The sequence below is a fragment of the Coenobita brevimanus genome, chromosome 99, assembly GCF_032717465.1.
Source record: "Coenobita brevimanus isolate Jiangsu-jjx chromosome 99, ASM3271746v2, whole genome shotgun sequence".
Lineage (NCBI taxonomy): Eukaryota > Metazoa > Arthropoda > Malacostraca > Decapoda > Coenobitidae > Coenobita > Coenobita brevimanus.
This window is the reverse complement of record NC_137052.1, coordinates 13,250,395-13,269,710: the sequence shown is the minus strand read 5'-3', so window position 1 is coordinate 13,269,710 and position 19,316 is coordinate 13,250,395.

Sequence of the window (19,316 nt, the reverse complement as noted above, 5' to 3'; positions counted from 1 at the left end):
GAGAGGTGTCTGACAAGATGAGACAAGTTGGACTACCTTGAAGGCACTGTGCCCTGTACCAGAATTGGACAGTCTGTCTGTGCAAGTCGACTGGCAACACTCCTGCATCAAGGAGGCTGAGAATGGGTCATGATCGAAAAGCTCCCATTGCTAACCGAGTTCCAGTATGGTGGATGGAGTCAATCATCCAGAGGCAAGATGGAGTTGCAGAGGGGTACACTTGGCAGCCATAATCTAATTTAGTATCAGAGACCAATATAACTGGAGAAGAACTGTGCAATCGGTTCCTCAAGAGCAGTGGAAGACCTTCAGGTTTCTTAAATGAGGAATCCATGTAAGGCAGCAATCAAAAATTATGCCCAGGAAGCATGTCTGCTCAACTACTGGATGTCTCCTACCATAGAGGTAAAGGTCTGGATTACGGAAAGAACCCCTCACTCGTGAAAGGTGCATGGCAACAGTTTTCGCTGGTAAGAAGCATAACCCGTGAGAGTCAGCTCATCAAGTGATGTGAGCAAGTGCTAATTGGATGTTATACTCAGCAACATCGAGACAAGGAGACGCATAGCATATTGAGAAATCAACCATATTGAGTGTGCAGTGATATCACTGGGAAGACTGTATGCTTAGACAAGGTGAGCTGAAGACACTGCCCTGCAGTGTGAAAAGGGAAATGAGGGAGTAGTACTCACCCAGACCATGAAGGTGCGGTCTCGGTGGAAGGTCCAGATAAAAAGGAGATTACATTCCAGCCCAAGTGAGTGTAGAGCACAGAGGGTGCCAAGCCTCCATGTTGTGTCGTAAGCCTTTTCAAGATCAAAGGAGACACCTACCACGTACTGTTTCTTTCCAATTGCTCAACAGATGGTGGCTTCCATCTTTACCAGACCATCATCAGCAGAACATGAGCATCAAAAGCCACACTGAGCAGGGGAAAACCGACCCCCCTTCTCAAGAAACCAAACTAAGCGAGGGTTGACCATCTTTTTAAATAGTTTTCATCATGCATGTCGTTATAGCAACTGGTTGGCTGAATGGGGATGGAGGGACAGGGATAATGGTGGCAGATTTCCATGGTGCAGGAATGATGCTGTCTTTCAACATAGCGTTGTAAATGTCTAAAAGGAATGAGATGGATTCATCTGGAACATGCTTTACCTTTATGTAAGGAATATCGACAAGCCTAGGAGATGTATTTCAAGAAAGGGGAAGGGCAATGCACAGCTCCCTCATGTTAAAGGGCACATTATAATTCTCGGTCTCAAAGGATGTAAAGTCCAATTCAGTTCACTCTTGAAGTTCCAGCATGCTGTAAAGCAAGGAACCTCAAGGCACGTATGGAGACATCAGTGAATGTTTCTGCAATGATGCTGGCTACGGCAGTACTATTTACCATGGAATCCCCATTTATGCTAAGACCAGGTGCGGGAGTAGGGGTGTACTTCCCCAATATCTTGCAGACATGCTGCCACACCTGTGACAGGGGTGTCTGGGCATTAAGTGAGGACATGTAGGATGCAAATGATTTGCGCTGGGCCTCTTTGAAGACTCATTGTGCCCAAGCCCTGGCTTGTTTATATTCACCTCTATAAAAGTCCATCTTGTGACGGCGGTCCATCCAATATATTACCAACATGCCGGGAATCGAACCCGGGACTCTCAGGTGAGTGCCAGGCAGCATACCACTACACCAAGACCAGGTAAAAGTTATCTCACATTGTCACAATCTTGTAACCAATGTCCCTCCACCCTGAAGTGTGGGCCTGAAGAGGATGAGATAACCCCTTGGCACTCAGGCAAGCAGATGCTTTTAATCTATCCCAAGCACTTACGGCAAGTCAGAATGAAGAAAGAAACTTGTTCTGTACACAGGAGAAATGGGTTGAATATGTTATGAATGTTTTGAGAGTAAGCATTAGGATATTGATAGTGAAAATTCTGTTGGGTAGAAAGATAGCTGCGATTATATCGGCATATGCTCCACAGGCAGGATTGGATGAAGCAGAGAAAGATAGATTTTAGGATGATTTAATATGTGTAGTGGTGGGTGGTATGCGGGATGATGAGATAGTGATTTTGGGAGGGGACTTAAATGGTCATGTAGGTGAAGCAGCACAGATTATGAAGGAGTGCATGGGGGATGTGCATATGGTATAAGGAATGCAGAAGGGGAAAGGATACTCGAGTCTGGGGAGGCAATGTACATGATTGTGTGCATCATATATTTTAGGAAAAGAGACAGTAGGTTAATTACGTATGAGTCTGGGGGAAATAGCAGTCAGATAGATTATTTTCTGGGTAAGAGGGCCGATAGGAGGTTAGTGAGGGGTGTTAAAGTTATAGGAAATAAGGAGTGTGTGCAGCAGCACAAACTATTGATTTGTGATATGTTGCTTAAAGAACAAGTGATGAAAAAGAGGACTTACGTACCTAGGAGGAAAATATGGAAGCCGAAAAACCAACTAGTTAGCGATGCCTTCTATAGCGAGTTGAGGAGAGTGGTGGCTGAACAGGGAGCTGTAGACAGAGGCGTTAATGAACAGTACAGAGCCCTCAAGAACAATTTCTTGAGAGTTACTGATGTAACATGCGGTTGGACAAGAGGACCACCAAGACATAAAGTAACTTGGTGGTGGGATGAGGGTGTGGAAGCTGCAGTTAAGGAGAAAAGAAGGCTTTTCCGGGAATGGAAGAAGGGTGGTAGCAAAGAGGAATATTTGGCTGCCAAGCGGAGGGCTAGAAGAGAGGTATACAGGGCAAAGTCTGAGTCACAGAGACTATTACTTGATAGGCTAAATCATGGGGAATGGAAAAATATGATATTTAGGGTGGCAGGTCAGGTGAAGATGGATAATCAGGATATTATAGGTGAGCAGTGTGTGAAGAATGATGAAGGAAGGGTAGTGGTGAACAGTGAGGATATTAAAGATGCATGGAGAGAGCATTATAACCGGTTGTCGAATGAGGAGTTTGACTGGGACAGGGAAGGTTTGGAGCCAGCAGATCCGGTGTCTGGCCCTTGGCCTTTGATTGATGCTGCTACTGTGAGTGAGGCAATAGGCAGGATGAAGGTGGGGAAGGCAGCAGGTGTGTCTAGGTTGACTGCCGAAGTGTTGAAGGCCTCAGGCAATATAGGGGTGAGGTTAGTCACTGACCTGTTAAATAGGATTATTTATGAGTGTGTTGTCCCAGATGATTGGCTTAAGAGTGTAATTGTAAATGTGTATAAAGGGAAGGGTGATGCCCTGGAAAGAGGAATTTATAGAGGTATAAAGCTTTTAGATCAGATAATGAAGGTAATGGAGAGAGTTTTAGAAGGTATGATTAGAGAAAGAGTGAATACTGATGAGATGCAGTTTGGGTTTATGCCAGGTATGGGTACCACTGATGCTATATTCGATGTTCGACAGCTTCAAGAAAAATATATTGGTAGAAGAAGGGATCTTTATTTTGTTTTTGTTGATTTGGAAAAGGCCTTTGACAGAGTCCCTAGAGAGGTGGTGAAGTGGGCAATGAGAAAGCTTGGCTTGGAGGAGTGGCTGGTTAGGGTGGTTATGGCTAGGTATGTGGGTGCTCACACCCAGGTAAGAGTGAATGGAGATTTGAGTGATGAGTTTTCCGTGAATGTTCGTGTGCATCAGGGGTCAGTCTTGAGTCCCATGTTGTTTATCATGGTACCTGAAGCCCTTTCACGTGACTTTAGAAACGGACTCCCGTGGGAGTTGTTGTATGCTGATGGTTTGGTGTTGATTGCAGAGAACGAAAGGGAGGCGGAGGAAAGGTTTAGGAAGTGGAGAGATGGTATGGGGCACAAGGGCTTAAGGGTAAATGCAGATAAAACAAAAGTGATGATATCTAGGGTTGGTGGCGGTACTGTCAAAGATGAGGGAGAGTGGCCATGTGCAGTTTGCCACAAGGGCGTGGGAAGTAATTCCATCTTGTGCGGTGTGTGTGATAAATGGGTGCATAAGAGATGTAGTGGTATCAGAGGTAGACTGTGAGATAATGCTGATTTTATGTGTACGGTGTGTCGGGGTGAGCAGGTGGAGATTGTTAGACGTGAAAGGATTGAACTTGCTGGTGAATCTCTTGAGTGTGTGGAAGAGTTTTCTTATTTGGGAGACATGTTGTGTGCTGGAGGTGGGGCTGGAGCTAGCTCTGTGGCTAGGGTGAGAAGTGGTTGGAAGAAGTTCAGGGAGCTCTTGCCTCTCCTGACATTGAGAGGACTCTCCCTACGTGCAAAGGGGTCTTTGTATGCAGCATGTGTTAGGAGTGTAATGCTGTATGGTAGTGAGACCTGGGCAGTGAAGGAGGTAGATATTCACTGGCTCAGACGTACAGAAATGACAATGATTTGGTGAATGTGCAGTGCGTCCCTGCGTCCAAAGCCTGGAGGGGCTGGGTTTACGATGGAGGAGTTGAGAGATGGCATGGGACTGGAGTGTATTGGTGTTGTGATGAGGAGAGGTAGATTGAGATGGTTTGGACATGTGGAGAGGATAGTGGATGATAATTGAGTGAGGAAGGTGAGAAGTGTTAATACTGGGGGTGGGGTTATGAGGGGTAGACCGAGAAAGACATGGGACGAGGTCATTAAGTGTGACCTCAGGGTTAAGGGACTGAACAGGGAGGCTGCAATGGATCGTGCATTAGGTGACCAAGGCAGACACATGCAAGCGTGTTGGAGCCTTTAAAAACGAAAACGAAAAACGAAAACAGGAAAAATCTTTCAATATATTATCAATATGCTGGGAATTGAACCCAGGACTCTCAGGTGAGAGCCAGGCAGCATACCACTACACCAGGATTAGGTAAAAGTTATCTCACATTGTTACAATCTTGTAACCAATGTCCCTCCTCCCCAACTGTGGGCCTGAAGAGGATGAGATAACCCCGTGGCACTTGGGCAAGTAGATGCTTTTAATCTAACCCAAGCAGCTACGGCAAGTCGGAATGAAGGGAGAAACCTGTTTTGTATGCAGTGGTGTAGTGGTATGCTGCCTGGCTTTCACGTGAGAGTCCCGGGTTCGATTCCCAGCATATTGGTTATATATTGGATTACTTTTCCTGTGTACAGAACAGGTTTTTCTCTTCACTGTGACGGTGGTATCGTCCAAAGGTTAAGCGTCATTCCATTACAGCTTGCCTGCATTCCTCAAACCACTAGGTAACTGGCCAGTGGTGAGGAACCCCAGAAGTCTGAGGTATGAAGTGCTCAACAGATCGGTATAGAAGGTGAGTGAAATAGGTGACTATATCCTCTACTCCCCTGAATTCCTCTATGCTGTGCTCTGCCATAGAAAGACTGCAAAAAAAATCACAGTTGGCCTTGTCCACTCGCCAGCTAGGGACTCTGGACAATGGAACAGCCACAGGAGAGGCCAGGTCAGTTTGGCAGTGGTCACTCACACACAAGTCTTCTGCGATGCACCATGTGAAGTCCAGAAATACGTCTGGGGAGCATACAGGCAAGTCCAGTGCAGAAGCTGAATTAGTAGGTACATGGTAGTGTGTCACATCACTGCTGTTAAGAATGCAGAGGTCCAAGTCTTTGACAGCAGCAGCCAACATAGTCCCCCTGCGGTTAGCAACTCTCACTCCACAGAGGGTGCACTCCATTAAAATTGCTCAGAACTAGAAAGGCAGAGGGAAGCTGGTGGAAAAGAGCATTGATATCCCCCCCTCTCAACAGGCAAGTTAGGAGGAAGATAGATAGAGCAAATAGTTTAAGAATGTTGGTGATGGATAAGACCAGCGACCACCTCCAGAGGGGAATTAACATCAAGGAAGTTAAAAGGCACACCTTGAGAAGTAGAAATAAAAATTATAGTTCCCCCACGATGACCTTGGGCAGGATTATCTATCTATATACCTAGGCTGCTTCCTCCAAGGAAAGGGAGGTAGCCGAGACAGGATGACACACTCCCCATTTACTCATCCATTCAAACACATTCATTCGCATCTTAGCCCCAAAGGGGAGAACGGACAAATCCTCACTGCACCACACCGCACAAGGGTCAACTGCGCAATGCAATCAGTGACATCCGCAGCAGGGCCCGACGGCAGAACTGGTTTACCCTTGCCACATCATAACAGACCCATCCCCTTACCCACACCTGACCTGATTATGGTGGGCATAAAAGGCACAATAATCCATAGGAGAAGAAGGACTGGAGGGTCCTACCAATGTCTCCTGCAGGCACACACGTTGGCTGGAACCTCCGTATGAGGAGTGATAATTACTCCCAGTTGGCTTGCAGACCTCTGCAGTTCCATTGCAGGATAGCAAAGATGACTTACTTAGAAGAGTGCTTTGGGAATTCCCTGGCAAGGGGATTCCCACACCTGTGGCACCTTTAGTGACAGGGGGAGCACGTTACTGGTACTCTTCCTTTATGTACCCTTGTAACAGCAGCAAACCAATGAAGCTAGCTACTCGAAGGTAAAGAGGACTGGGAAGGCTCTCAGTCCACCTCACAGAATTGTCCTCCGGCCTCATCTATTGGCATAATAATGCCAGGAGAAGGATGGAGCAGGCACCAGTAGGCTGCCACCCACAACCAGGGTCCCAGGGGGTATTGGCCACTGGGCAGTCAAGGTCTCTGGGAGAGTGGTAACGGCCAAAGCCAACATCACAGGAGCCCCCATGGGTCCATCAGAGGGGCCAGAGGACTGGAATTTAGCAAAAGGACTCTCATCAAAGGAGTCCTTACTATGGGTGCACTTCTGCCTTGTAGCAGAGTTCTTCATAATCCCTGCTTGTGTCATGCATGAGGAGGAGGAGGGAGGTTGTCTAGAAGCAACAGCAGATTTAAAATGGCTGTGATGGATTTTGGTGAGTAATAAATTTTGACAGGACCAATGCATAAGTACTCACTGGTGGAAGAAATTTAGTATTCACTTCTTGGCCTCAGGAAGGAGACTTTCTCCTGTGTGTGCGCCAAGAGAATCTCCCTCTTATATTTATACCTATCGTAGTCTTTAGACGACACTGGGTGGACTTCACTGCAGTGGTAACACTTAATGGGGTCTAGACAGTCTCCATCATGGCCAGCCTCACCACAAGACATGCATACAGAAGGGAAGCCACTTTGAAGGCGCTGGCAGGAGTGCGACACATGTGCAAAACTTTGGCATTGGAAACAACATCAGGGGTTTGGATCATAAGCCTTGACTGGCAGGTGGTATCATGCACAATGTACCTCCACGGGTAAAACTAGTCTATTGGAGGTCAGAAGAGGGGATGGCATTGGTGCCAATATGCCATCTACCTTCTTTGGGAATCAGTGCACTGCCACAACTTCATGTTCTTCCATCTCCTGCAATAGTTATTTCTCAGAATACCAGAAGAGGCCATTGCAGAAGACCACCCCTTTGCACTGGTTCAATGTTGCATGAGAAATGCAGAACACTTAAGTTCCGAGCACAGCAGACAGGGCACGGAGATGAACAGCCTCATCTGGGGAGGCAACCTTTTTGAGGAGGCTGCCAACCCTCTGTGGTGTTATCTTAGGCTCATATCCACAAGCCTACACAAGAGAAAGGTGAACATCAAAAATATCCAAGTCCAAGGTGGACTGGCTACCAAAAGACTGAATTAGCAGGTACTTTTCACTGGAAACAAGCTGAAACTGTCCCAGAAGTATCTCAACTTGGGGGCCTTAGGGCCAGGCACGTTTCTCAATCCCTTCCTGCGACCCTTGGGACGATAGATGCTGGACTAATGAAATAAGGCAGAAAGGGCTGAAGCCCCTCGGTGCCACTCAGAATCTGGAATTGTTCCAGGGTGGCAGTGAGGAAAGATCGAATGAGGGAGCTAGAGATGTGCGGATGTCGGAGAGAGAGGCAGGCCAAGATACTTTTGTTGTTGATTTAAAAATGTTTGGGTTCAAATACTTCACTTCCCTACCCCCCATTCACCACAGAGCCCAACAAGGGAGTCCAAAAGATAGGGCATCAAGCACCTGTCAGCCCAATGGGTAGTGGAGGATTTCTGGACGAGGGTGACTCTAGGACGATAGAAGCCACCAGTCCCTAAATGCCCACTTGACCCTAGCCAATGAATGACCAGCCGATTGACCTGGCCTGACCGAACCAGCTCACCCGTCTAGCAGGAATAAGGGACTAAAGAACTGTGTTGCTAGCTGCAGGGTGCAGCATTGTTTAACCTCAAGGACTCCCGTCTTCCAGCATACTGGACACCATCCATGGCAAACACATGGGGAGACATAAATCCCGCCCTAGATGGAAAAAGGGCAGGGACAAGCAGTATCACCAGCAGGCCTCCTCTACCAGTGACGTGGGGGAGGGGGGAAGCTTGGTCTACGAGGCTGACAAATGCCAAACCCTACAAAGATTGGCTGGCCTCCAGAGTAGGTGACACTCTCAGCCACACTTTAAACCCTGCCACCACATTAAAGTGACCCTCCTCAGCAGGGCAGTGCAGTGGGAACCATCTTGCAACATATGGTTTCATATGAGTCAGGATTGTGCTATTTAAATGTACGCATGCCAACACTTTTTCTTCCAGAAGATTAGTATGGTTGGCAGTATACCAGTTTACAAGGTATGGCTTACAAATGTGAAAGAAATTGTATGGTCCACTGACCTTGCCACAGAAGATTAATCAGTTTCTTTCTGAGGGAGAGACTCGACCACAGATCATGAGGAGCATCCTAAGACTCCCTGAGTTCCACAACCGAGTTTGCAAGTAAGTCAGCCTGCTCACTGCAGTGACCAGGCACCCAGATCAATGTGAAGGACTTTTTGCACAAATGCAAATTTTTAACAGTGCAGTCCTGGATCTCATTAGAAACGGTAGTGCAAGAAGCAATTGCCTGAAGGGCTACTTTGGTGTCTGAAAAGATGACAAATGAGTCACGCCTAGAATTTAAAACATGGTCTATGGCTCTGTCAAGCGTGAAAAGTTTTGAGGTAAACACAGACATATGAGTCAGGAACCGATTCCTGAGGACACATTTGGGCGAACACACTATAACACCCACACATTACTCGACTTGGAGCCATCAGTGTACAATTGGTATAACCCCAAATAACGTACGATGATGTTACGAAACAAGTAGTGGACATCCACCTCCATCACCTTGGACTTTGGTGCTGGGAGCCATGTGACATCAACAGTGAAGTTCGGTGGTTCCCAAGGTGCTATATTTTTAAACATCAACTTGTCACAGTTACACTAAGCTCCTGAGTCAGTAAGTGGAGACCAGGGAGTAGTGAAGGCAGAGAGGACAAAGAAAAAGATAAATGGGATATTGACAGACACACCATCACTGATTGTCACCTTTGATCAGTTGACACTGCCTGATGTCTTAGAGACACTTACTACTGCCTTCGGGTTAAGGCATATGTGCCAAGACCTAGGCAGTGCTTTCATTGCCAAAGATTTGGGCATGTCAGCAGGTCTTGTCATAGGAAAATGCAAGGTCTCCCACAGGTGTGTGTTAATTGTGGTGGTAATTCATATGGTGAGATGCACTGCCCGAATCCCCCCTCGTGTATCAACTGCTACAGTGCTCACCCAGCTTCATCAACACAATGTGACCAGTACAAGTTTGAGAATGAAGTCATGTTAGTTTGAACCCATGAGATTTCCTTGGCAGAGGCAAAGGAAAGGGTCAGAGGGATGTTTATCTGCCCTGGTGTCACTTTTGCTTCAGCTCTCTCACGTCATAAGAAGGTTCCACAGTATGAGACAACACTTCATGCTGCCTCACCTGCTTCTTGGGGTAATCAGTCATCACAGATGTCCCAGTTGGGGGATGCTGCTGTGACAGGAACACATGGAAGAGGTCCAGTACCCATTCCTTCAACTCGTGATGTGCAGAATGCTGTTCCCATGGTTAGTAATGTTTGTGAGAATGATGGTAGCCCGACCGCTTCTCCAACTGCTTACGCCCCCATGTCGGTGGCTGAGGGTTTGCACACTTCTGAGTTCGTGGCAGATGTCCACATTGACCGGACTCCTTCTCCCATCTTATGCAGTATGCCCAAGGCTCTACCTGTACCTGACAAATGTCACCATTGTTCGTCAGAGTCCTCTGAGCATGAAGACCAGCCACCTAAAGCCTCTGTTGTTGACCCTTCTGTCAACACCTCTCCTGTTCCCTCTGCCCAGCAGGCTGAAGGATCTAGCCAGATGACATCAGAAGCTGATGGTTCACCTCTGGTCCTGCCCCTGGGGATGTTGTTGGACAGCTCGTTGATGCTTCAGATCTGAAGCATGGGATGGCCTCCTCAAAAGATGCGAGTTCTGTGGACTCTATTTCCACTTCTGAGGCTTCTGCTGGGAGCATGGGCCATCCTACATCTCCAAAGGCAGACCCCAAGCCACCTTCCAAACAAACTGGTATGCCCATTCCAAGGAGGAGTGTTGCAAAACTTACTTCCTCGTCCTCACGTTTGCCTTCGGATGTCAGACAGAGGGTGCAGGTTTTTTGGTGCTGGACAGACTCCTCCAAAGGGCTCTCATAAGTATTAATCCAAACCCATTGGGGGCACAAGGTTGTCCCGTCCCTCATCATGATTCTTTCTTCACTATGGGTACTATGGTATTCTAAGCCAGTATACTACATTGGAACTGTTGAGGGCTGCATGGTAAATGGGAGGAGCTGCAGACCCTCCTAACTTATTCCCCTATGTGCAAGTGTCTCCAGGAAACTTGTTACTCAACACCAACCCAGGATCCTGCTGGGGGTAGTGCTGTTTTGGTGAGGGCTGACATCCCTCATCGGCCAGTCTACCTCCAGTGTGTTGCTGCGCAGTTGTATGCCCACCGCTGATATACAGTTTGTTCCATTTATTTACCGCCTAACACAGCAGTGAGTAGGGTGGAACTTGAAAACCTTCTTGGCCAGCTACCTACGCCGTTTCTTCTTTTAGGGGACTTTAATGGTCCCCACCCTTTGTGGGGTGACTGTCTTGTGAACAAAAGTAGGAGTTTGTTGGCGTCCTTATTGGAGGACGAGAATTTTGCCATGTTCAATACTGGGGCATTTACACATTTTCACCCACAAACGGGTTCATTTACTGCAATTGAGCTCACTCTATCTGCTCTCCTGACTGTCTCCTGGACTTTACCTGGGAGGTTATGGAGGATCTCCATTGATCACTTTCCCATCCTCCTTGCTGCAGCAGTATCTAGTCCATGTTCCCATCTACTGAGGTGGAGAGTGGATAGGACAGACTGGTCCCTTTTTTCTGATTTCTGTTAATGCCTCAGTTGGAGACTTTCCGCATATTGATGGGACTGTTTCGTTCTTTACCTCTGTTCTGCATTTTGATGCCCTTCATGATGTTCCTAAAACCTCTGGCACGTATCATTATCAACCTGTCCCAAGTTGGACTGAGGATTGCAGTGTAGCTGTACGTGCTAAGAAATTAGCTTTCTCCCATTATCGTAGATGCAGGACAGAGCATTATCTTGTTGAGTTCAAAAAGGTGTGGGCTAAGGCTCATCGGGTCCTGAAACAACCTATGGTCAGACTCAAATATGAAGTCGGTTTGGGTGGGGCCCGCGCGGGGATTTCCCTCTCTACAGCTCTGCCAAACCTCCTCTCTCTCTCTCTCTCTCTCTCTCTCTCTCTCTCTCAGTTGATTGAGAAAGTTTTTATATATTTATAAGTTTTGTTTTCTTCTATATTGTTTCGACCTTTTTTCCACACCACCACTGAGGTAAAAGTCTTGGCTGCTTTTTTTATAGAGGTTTCCCCAGTAGGCATAAGTCCTCTCTGATCTTTAATCAGACAATTCATCCTCTGAGCTTTCTGATATGTTGATTAAGAATGAATCCACGAAATGGTCGACTGCTACGTCTTGCTGTGAATCTTCTTCTTGCTGTTGTTCAGCATGCTGCACTGCTTTCATCCAGTTATTCGGTGTTACATGATTCAAAGCTTCTTTGGCAAGACGTTTAAGATCAACCATTTTGAAGGTGTTTGCCTTGGCTATATAGGTCTTCACCTGAGCCCAAATGAGCTCAATAGGGTTGTACTGACAATGGTACGGTGGTATTCTTATGACCCGATGCCCTGCTTCTTCAGCAATTGTGTCAATTACATACTTTGTGCCAGTATCAAACTTCTTTGCAAGTTCACGAAGTTTTAAGAGATCGTCGCTGGGCCGTACTCCCTTCTTTATAAGCCAGTCCCTTATATCCGATTTTCTCCAGGACGAGGTTGGTTTTTTTTCAAGTTGGACTGAATGATAGGAAGCGTTATCCATAACAATTACAGAGTTTGGTGAAATGTTTGGTATTAGTTGATTCCTGAACCAGTCTTCAAAAAGTGTTGAATTCATCTGATTATGGTAGTCCCCATCGTTTTTTGCTTGAAATATCAACTCAGCATTGTTAACAAAGCCATTTCTCGTTCCAGCATGCACAATAATTAAACGACGTCCTTTTCCAGTCGGTTGCTGTATTCCAGTGGCTTGTGGGGATGCAGTGTCAGTCCAGCATTTTCCAACTGTATAATTTTGATTTACCCAAGTTTCGTCAAGATATACAATGTTCTGGGAAGACACTTTGACCTGCCGAATTTCTCTCAAAAATCTGGTCCGAGCTGCTGCTACATCGCTCCTTTCCATAAGGAACTTTCGGCCATCAACTTTTGCATATTTGAAGCCCATCTGCAAGAGAATCCTGCGAAGAGACTCGTTGCTTCCGTTGAAAGATATGTTTTCCTTGAGTTCTTCGTAAATCTTGTGCAATGTAGGAATTTCATGCCTTTCATAGAATCCCAGGACAGTTCTTCTGACCACACGCTTGTCGAAATCGTCGAGATTCGTTACAGTTGCACTGTGCTTCTTTTTTGGTGACGAGAATACAGGCTGTTCTGGTGACATTTGTGTCACACAAGCTTTATTAAATTTTGAGCAGATTCTTTGGACTGTTTTTTCGCTAACGTTGGTAGCTTTGGCAGTGCGAGCAACTGCTCCTGAAGGTGGAATTATAAAGTCTCCAATAGCCTTTTCTTCTAAAAAATACTTGTTCACATTGTAAATAAGTTCTTTCTCCCGACTGTGGAGCACACGAGAGCGAGTCGGAGTAGCTGCCATCGTGGGTGGAGATCAGGGAGAAAATGACCGGTCACCTGTGGTCTGAGGTGGGTGTCCTTGACCTCTGGCAACGTCGGAAAGCGACGTTGTCACGTGGTGTGGAATTTATACAAATCATTGTTATTATCCTAAAAAGCGACACATTCATAGCACTATATAGCCTTATTTAATATATTTAATAAGTACAGAATATTTAATATACAATTTCAAATAGTAAATAGCTGACGTGCGAGAGAGAGAGAGAGATAGGTGCTGGGGTTGATGCGGCAGAGCTGTAGAGAGGGAAATCCCCTCTCGGGCCCCACCCAAACAGACTTCATATTTGAGTCTGACCATAGTTGGGACTCTTGGATGGCTTATGTGTTATCTGTAAACTCAATGATGCCAGTGTCTCAGGTGTGGAAGAGGATGCGAAAGATTTCAGGAAAAGTCATTCAAGGCAGGTCCCCTTTGCTGATGTCTAGTGGGGAGCCAGTTGGTGACCTTGCAGCTTTGGCCGATATTTTTGCATCTGCCTTTGTGGCAGTCAATCATAGAGATACTAGCTTACCAATTTTTGCCAGACAATGGGAGATAGAGGAGGCAAGGGTGCTGGACTTCCATTCACGGCATGTGGAGTCCTACAACCTCCCTTTCTCTTATCATGAACTCCAATCTGCCCATTCCCTCTGTCATGACACCTCACCAGGGCTGGATGATATTCCCCACGCAATGCTTCGTCATTTGAATGATGATGCACTGTCTTTTCTCCTCAGCCTTTTTAATAGAATCTCCAAGGAATCTTCTCTTCCCTCCTCTTACCGTGAGGCTATTGTCCTGCCATTCCAGACCCGGGGAAGGCAGGTTACAGTCTCCTAAAGTATCGGCCAATCACCTTAACATCCTGCTTGTGTAAATTATTTGAGAAAATGGTCAACATATGCCTAATGTATTTCCTAGAAAGGAATGAATCTCTCTCTCAGTGTCAGTCAGGTTTTCAAAAATATCGCTCAACAACAGATGCACTGGTCCATCTTGAGGCTGCAGCATGTGATGCTTTTGCTAGGCAGCAGCATCTGGTGTGCGTTTTCTTTGACCTAGAAAAGGCATTTGATACTATATGGCAGTTTGGTGTCTTCCAACAACTCCATTCTTTAGGCTTACGTGGCAGGCTGTTCCTATTTATGGTAAATTTTCTGCAAGACCGTTCATTCAGGGTTAGGTTTGGTGTCACCCTGTCTCCTTCATAGCCTCAGGAGGAAGAGGTGTCTCAAGGAAGTGTCCTCAGTTTGACCCTTTTTTCTCTAGCATTGGACAGTATTGTGTCCTCACTTCCAGAAGGGGTGTTGGCCTCACTGTATGTTGATCTATCTATCTATCTATCTATTGCCAGACGCCTCAATCCCGTTTGGGGTGGCCACAAACAAATCGCCTCCAAGTCGCCCTGTCCCCCGCCATTTCACTGCCCTGCTCCCAACTCACACCCCCCTCTCTCATATACCTCTCCACCCCATCCCTCCATCTCATCCTCGGCCTCCCCCTCCCTCTTCCCCCCTCCACCTCACTCACATACACTCTCTTCGTCAGTCTTTCACCCTCCATCCTCTCCACATGGCCAAACCACCTCAGTGTGTTTCTCATAACGCTTCCTATCACATCCACATCCACACCACAACGCTCCTTTATATCTTCATTCGTCAGCCTGTCTCTCCACGTGCCTCCACAGGCTCCTCTTAAATAACTCATTTCCACTGCTCTCACTCTTGACTTGTATGTTGATGCTTTGGCTATATGGTATGCTGCTTCTTGAATGTCCGTGGCTTAACGTCGCATGCAGCTCACTCTGGACAGGGTCTCTTGGTGGGCCACCATGCATGGCTTCCATTTCTCCCCAACAAAGATGGTGGCCTTGTGTTTCTGCCGCTTGAGAGGTGTTCACCCAGACGCAGACCTCCAGTTATATGGCCACAGGGTGCCACAGGGTGCGATGTGTTGACAAGACAAGGTTTCTTGGTTTTGTTTTTGACGGGAGACTGACGTGGGTACCACATATCTGTTCCTTACGACTATCATGCCTCCATGTCCTGTCTCCCCTACAGACTCTATCTCACTTGTCTTGGGACGCTGAAAGAATCATCCTGCTCTGCCTTTACCGTGAATTAGTAGGGGGCAAATTGGACTATTGGTGTGTGGTATACTCTTCCGCTACTGAGGCAAGGCTGTGGCCACTAAATTCGGTCCATCATGCTGGGATTCGTCTGTCAACTTGGTCTTTCTGGTCTTTCTCGATTGAAAGTCTGTTGGTTGATGCAAATAAACCACCACTGGATCTCTGCCGGAAGTCCTTAATGGTGCAGTGTTGGCACCACCTTCACCATCTTCCGGCCTCACTGAGTTGTAAGGCTGTCTCTGAGGTCGCTCTTCTCCTCTTTTATGACACCCACCCTCGCTATTCACACTCATTTGGGTACAGAGCAAGGGTTGCCATGGGGTGTTGGGTGTCCAGTCCTCCCCTGTTTGCCCTATGCATGTGCCCCGAGTGGCTCCCTGGCTTCTCTCGGAGGTACAAGCAAGTGATTACTTCCTTGAAAGGAAAGCCTCTCTTTCCTCACAAGCAGCTTTGTCTTATTTTTTAGAACATGCCTCTGCTCACAGTGACTCGATCCCTGTGTATACTTATAGCTCTAAATCCCGTGTGGGGACAGGCTTTGGTGTTCTTTTTTTCGTCATTTTAGCCTTGGTGGGAGTCTTCCTCCTTCTGCATCTGTTTTTACCACTGAACTTACTCCCATATTAGTCACAGTTGAATTGATTCTTAGTTTTCCTCCACCTACTTTTACTATTCTTAGTGACTCGGCCAGTGCCCTACAAGCCTTGTCTCGTGGCTTTCCATCACATCCCCTAGTCCTGTCTGTCTTGCAGTGGCTCTACTTCCTATGTAGGTGAGAATACTCAGTACAACTGTGTTGGGTCTCTGCACACGTGGGGATCAGGGGCAATGTGTGTGTTAACTTTTTGGCGAGAGCGGCTGCCTCTTGCCCTTCCTCTCCTCGTTACCGTGTCCCATCTGAGGATTTATGTGCAGCCACTGTGAGGGCTGTCCGTTTCTGCTGGCAGAGGAGGTGGGATGCAGCAGTGGCGAACAACTTCCACAGCATTCGTCAGAACCTAGACAATGGGGGTATATGGGACTGTCCCGACAGTGGGAAACAGCTTTGGCCCGTCTCTGGCTTGGCCACATTAGGCTGACTCATGTTTTTTTTAGTGGAGACGGTGTCCCCTCCCTATTGTGATGACTGTCCGGTTTCATTGACTGTGTGGCATCTCCTTGTTGAATGCCCCAGTCTTGGGGACCTTCGTTGGCGATATCTTTCCTGGTGCCAAGCTGGCAATGGCTTGTACCTTCTCTCCTCAGTGCTTTGGGAAGAGGCTTGTGCTATGGGAGGAGGCACCTTCTCCTTTATGTTGAGTTCTGGCCTTCTCCACAAGCTGTAGGACTTTACTGAATTTTAGTTTGTGTTTTATTGATAATGTTCTTGTTTAACCTCAATCTTTCCACCACGTTTCAGTTTTTGTTGTTTCTTTTATACCGTTGGTTTGTTTTAAGCATCGTTCTCTGCTTGCTCTGTATGGTTTTTATATATTTTGACTTTCATGTTTGTGTTCAGCGGCATATGGCCTCTGCTGTTGCACCGCCATGTCAAATTTTCATTCATTCATTCTAGCTTGGCCTAATATAGGACTTATACATCATTAACCCGTGGACTGCGAGCCACAGCTCAGGCCGTGCTGGCCATGCATCACTGCTAACTACTCCACTCGTAAGCAAATTTACATATGGTGCTATGCGAAGATGGAAAGAGAACAATTTTTTCTTTTCACCAGATGATGCCCTGGATGTTTATCTTCAAGTTTATGATAAACAAAAAGAAAAAAAATTGTTTTATTAATTTTTCACTACTCTACGTAAACTTACGCATGGTCCTACCCAAAGAAAGAGAGAGAGATTGTTTCTTTTCACCAGATGATGCCCTGGATGTTTATCTTCTATCTATCTATCTATTGCCAGACGCCTCAATCCCGTTTGGGGTGGCCATAAACAAATCGCCTCCACGTCGCTCTGTCCCCCGCCATTTCACTGCCCCGCTTATAACTCACACACCCCTCTCTCATATACCTCTCCACCCCATTCCTCCATCTCATCCTCGGCCTCCCCCTCCCTCTTCCCCCCTCCACCTCACTCACATACACTCTCTTCGTCAGTTTTTCACCCTCCATCCTCTCCACATGGCCAAACCAACTCAGTGTATTCCTCCTAACACTTCCTATCACATCCACATCCAAACCACAATGCTCCTTTATATCCTCATTTGTCAGCCTGTCTCTCCATGTGACTCCACAGACTCCTCTTAAATAACTCATTTCCACTGCTCTCACTCTTGAATTGTGTCCTTCCAGCATCGTCCAAGCTTCACTTCTATACGTTAGAGTTGGTATCACAATACTGTCATGTAGTAACTTTTTCACTTCCATGCTCAATTCCCTGCTTCTTATCACTGGTTTCAAGGAACCAGCAACCTCTCTTCCCTGCTGTACCCTGTCAAGCACTTCACCCTCCAAACCTCCATCCTTACTCATCACACTACCCACGTACTTAAACGTACTCACATTTTCCAATTCCTCACCATCCAATCTCGCTGTACATTCACTGACTTCACCTTTCTCAAAGACCATCACTTTACTCTTCCCTACATTCAACTTTAGATTTCGTTTCTTACACACTTTCCTAAACTCATCCATCAAGCCTTGCAGCTCTCCTTCGTCTTCACTCAACAACACAGTATCATCTGCAAACAACAGTACAGGGAATTTCCAAACACTACCTTCTCTCACCAGGGCCACTCCAACATCCACTACCCTACCTTGTACCTCTTTTATTACCCCATCCATGTACAGATTGAACAACCATGGAGACATGACACATCCCTGTTTCAACCCAACCTTCAAAGAGAAAAATTCACTCAGTTCACCATCCACACGCACTGCAGCTTTAGCACCATCATACATACTCTTCACAGCATTCAACAACTTCCCATCTGCTCCATATATTCTTAATACTTTCCACAATCCTTGTCTATCCACCCTGTCATATGCTTTCTCTAAATCCATGAAACCCGCATACAACTTCTTTCCCTTCTCTAGAAACTTTTCCACTAAAGATCTAAGAATGAATATCTGATCTACACAACCTCTTCCCTTCCTAAAGCCTCCCTGTTCTTCTCCAACTAATTCCTCTGTTCTTTCTCTAACTCTGTCAATAAGTATCCTACCATACACTTTTCCTGTTATACTAAGAAGACAGATGCCCCTATGATTACCACACACTTCTTTTTCCCCTTTTCCTTTGTACAAGGGAATAATTATACCTGACTTCCAATCCTTTCGGGACTCTACTTTCCTCCCACGCCAATCTGCATATTTTCCACATCCATTCTACTACTATCTCTCCCCCATACTTCAGCATTTCACCACACACTCCATCAATTCCTGGGGCTTTCCCCAATTTAACTTTCTTCATTGCTTCCACAACTTCTATCCTACTGATTCTTCCTGTCTTCTCACCTCCCTCCTTCACCCAGCCATTCCCCAGCCACTTATACTCGCATTACTTCCATCCTCTATGTTCAACAATTCCTTAAAATGTTCTCTCCATCTGTTCACTTTTTCTCCCTTTTCCACTAGTAATCTACCATTTTTATCTTTCACTCGCCTGCTAACTTCACTTCCACCCTGTCTTACTCTTTTCACCTCTTTCCAGAACATTTTCTTACAGTCCCTCCACTTTACACTCAAGTTCCTTCCAAATTCCTCATCCGCTGTCTTCTTACTCTCTCTTACTAATCTTTTCACCTCTCTCTTTCTTTCTACATGAAACTCTCTCTTCCACCTCTCAACTTCTTCCACGTCCCTATTTCTCATCAAATCACTGTATGCTTTCTTTTTTTGTGCCACAGCCTGTCTCACCTCTTCATTCCACCACGCTGTTCCTTGCACATCTCTCCGTCTTCTCTTCATCCCACACACCACATCACATGCTGCACATATTTCTTCTGTAAATATCCTGCACACACCTTCCACGTCCCCCACCTGCTCCAATTCATATTTGCCCAATCGTTCCTCCACTTCTTTCTTATACTCTGCCTTTTTCTCATGCTCTTGTAACCTTTCCACTCTTCTTATAAATACTCCTTCTTCCCCTC